This window comes from Gymnoscopelus microlampas, assembly GCF_963454915.1.
Source record: "Gymnoscopelus microlampas genome assembly, chromosome: 20".
NCBI lineage: Eukaryota > Metazoa > Chordata > Actinopteri > Myctophiformes > Myctophidae > Gymnoscopelus > Gymnoscopelus microlampas.
In genome coordinates, this window is record NC_139957.1 from 41787720 (window position 1) to 41791317 (window position 3598).

Consider the following 3598-nt stretch of genomic DNA (forward strand, 5'->3'; position numbering starts at 1 on the left):
AGACCGTGTGGTCTTTGGGATTAATTCACCAAGAGTGAGAGAGAAGCTACTCAACGTTGGATCCGATCTAACTTTGGATAGAGCAATAGACATTGCCAGGACTCATGATATGGCACAAGCTCAGCTCAGGAGTTTTGCTAGCAGCAGCGCCAGCCCGCGCGAACAGGCTGTTCATGCTGTGAGTCGGCAAACATCAAAGGGTGCTACGTGGAAACCGCGCCAAGAATGGACAAAGGGATATCCATCGCAATTCCCCAGGAATCCTCCGGAGGGCGACAGAGGCCACTCTAAACCCTGTGGATACTGTGGAAACAAGCCTCATGGAAATAAGGACAGTTGCCCAGCAAAAGGCAAGCAATGCAAGCTTTGCAACAAATGGAACCACTTTGCAAAGGTGTGTCGTTCCAAAACAAGCAAAGTGCACACAGTAAGTGAAATGGATCAGGACCAAGATGCAGACATTGATGGTTTGTTTATTGATGTAGTGACACAAGGAAACAACACCAAAAATACAGAGCAAGCCTATGCAAATGTACAAGTTGGCCCAAATAAGACTGTAGTTCGTTTCAAATTGGATACTGGTGCTGACACAAATGTCATAAACCCAGATGTATTCAGATCTCTAGGAGTACAGGATGTACTGGAGCCTTCATTACGCCCACTCTATGGCTATGGAGGTGAGCAACTCAGTGTCAGGGGCAAATGCAGCATAAAATGCCAGTACAAGGACATTAACTTAATGTTAAAAATGCATGTTGTGGACACACGTGCACCCCCAGTGCTAGGCTTAAAAGCATGTCTGGACTTTGGACTGATTAAACTCATACTGTCTGTATCTGGCAAGCCAGATGTGTCAATTCTAGATGAGTTTGCAGATGTTTTCACAGGAATAGGACTATTCCCTGGTGAATGCACCATCCACCTTGACCCCGATGCAACGCCTGTGGTCCACCCACCAAGGCGTGTCCCTATTGCACTACGTGACCGTCTCAAGCTGGAGCTCCAAAGCATGGAAAAGCAGCAGGTCATTGTCAAAGTGACAGAACCGACCGAATGGGTCAATTCAATGGTAGCAGCAGAAAAGCCACGCACAGGCAAGCTGAGAGTATGTCTCGACCCCAAGGATTTGAACAAGGCTATCAAGAGGCCACATTATCCCTTGCCCACTCTCGACGACATCACAGCTAAGCTGGCAGGAGCCTGCTATTTCAGCGTCATGGATGCCAGGTCAGGCTACTGGGCGATTAAACTCACAGAAGAGTCGTCCAAACTGACCACCTTCAACACAGTATTTGGGCGATACAGGTTCCTCCGCCTGCCTTTTGGAATAGTATCGGCCCAAGACGAGTTTCAACGGAGAGTCGACGAGACCTACGAGGGTCTACAGGGAGTCACCGCCATAGTGGATGATGTCCTAATTTTTGCTAAAACTAAAGAGGAGCACGACGAGAAGCTCCGTGCCATGTTACAGCGCTCTAGAGAGCGAGGAGTAAAACTCAACCCAGAGAAAAGCACCATCTGTGCCACAGAAGTCAGCTATTTTGGGCACATCATCTCAAAAGATGGAATCAAGCCTGACCCAGCGAAAGTCAGAGCCGTGAGAGACATGGAACCACCTAAGGACAAAGGTGAGCTTGAAACAATTCTTGGCACGATCAACTATCTGTCAAAATTTGCACCTATGCTCTCAGACATTAACGCTCCCCTGCGTCAACTGATGAAGAACTCAAGTGAATTCGTATGGGACGCGCAGCAAGATGCAGCATTCAAGAAAATGAAAGAGCTGATCACACGTGAGCCAGGCCCAGTCCTCACATATTATGACCCCAGCAAGGAGCTCAGACTCCAAGTGGATGCATCGAAATATGGACTTGGTGCTGTCTTACTACAAGAAGGAAAGCCCATCGGCTATGCATCAAAATCACTCAGTGACAGTGAAGTGAACTATGCCCAAATCGAGAAGGAACTATACGCTATCTTGTTTGGATGTAAGCGTTTCCATCAGTATGTCTATGGCCGCCACACCATTGTGGAAAGCGACCACAAGCCACTGGAGTCTATTATGAAGAAACCGCTTGCAGCAGCGCCACCGAGGCTACAGAGGATGATTCTGCAGCTGCAGAGATATGACTTCACCATCATCCACAGACCAGGCAAGGACATTCCTGTCGCAGACACTCTCTCCAGGAAGTCACTGTCTGACCAGGATAACAGTCTCAGAGAAGGTATGGACATGCAGGTGCACACAGTGTATAGCAACTTACCTGTCAGTGACACAAAACTAAAAGAAATCAGAGCAGAGACTGAGAAAGACACACAGCTCATGCTACTGATAGACACGATCAAGTCAGGCTGGCCTGAGGAGAGGAGAAGTTGTCCTCAGAGCATAGCAGAGTACTGGAATCACAGAAGTGAACTTTCTGTGATGAACGACATCATATTCAAAGGGGAGAAAATCATTATCCCTGCACCACTGCGCACAGAAATGTTATCCCGAATACATGCAGGTCACATGGGCATGGAAAAGTGCAAGCTGAGAGCCCGTGACATCTTATTCTGGCCTGGGATGAACAAGCAGATAGAGGAGATGATTGGAAAGTGCCCCACCTGTCTCACATACAGACCTTCTAACACCAAAGAGCCCATGATGTGTCATCAGATCCCAGATAGGCCATGGCAAGCAGTGGCTACGGATCTGTTCACTTGGAACAACGACAACTACATCGTCACTGTAGATTATTACAGCCGATACTTCGAGCTGGATAAGATACACAGCACCACGGCATCCGCCGTGATTCACAAGCTGAAGGCAGCCTTTGCCAGGCACGGTGTTCCCCAGACTTTGTTTTCTGATGGTGGCCCCCAGTATAGCTGTAGGGAATTTGAAATCTTTGCCAAAGAATGGGAGTTTACGCATGTCACTAGCAGCCCATACTATCCCCGCAGCAATGGCCTCGCCGAGAAAGCTGTGCACATTGCCAAGTCACTCATGGAAAAAGCCAAAGCAGATAAAAGAGACCCCTACCTCAGTCTTCTCGAATACCGTAACACACCCGTGGACAACTTCAAAACACCAGCCCAGCTGTTAATGAGCCGTCGCCTACGCTCAATCCTGCCAAACACACATCAGCAGCTTCAACCAGAGGTCGTCAGCCACGGTGATGTCTACGCCAGGAGAGTCCAACAACAGCAGCATCAGAAGAAGTACTACGATCGATCAGCCCGCCCGATGACATCGCTACAGCCAGGACAAAGCATCCGACTCCAGCAGCATGGCTACTGGAAGCCAGCAGTCGTCATCAAGCCAGCTGATACGAGCAGATCCTACCACGTACGTACCACCGAAGGACGGGAGTACAGACGAAACAGATTCCACCTACTAGACACAAATGAAGCACACAGTGATGAGGTGAGCTCAGATGAACATTACACCACACCTCATGCCCCACAGGCAGCAGGTGACACCACACCTCCCACTGGGACTGTGCCTTATCAGACAAGATCTGGACGTACAGTCAAACCTAGAAGTGTTATGGACTTGTAGGTAAAGTCACACAAGGACTGAGTCAGTTTCATGACATTAAGGCATTGTAAAAAA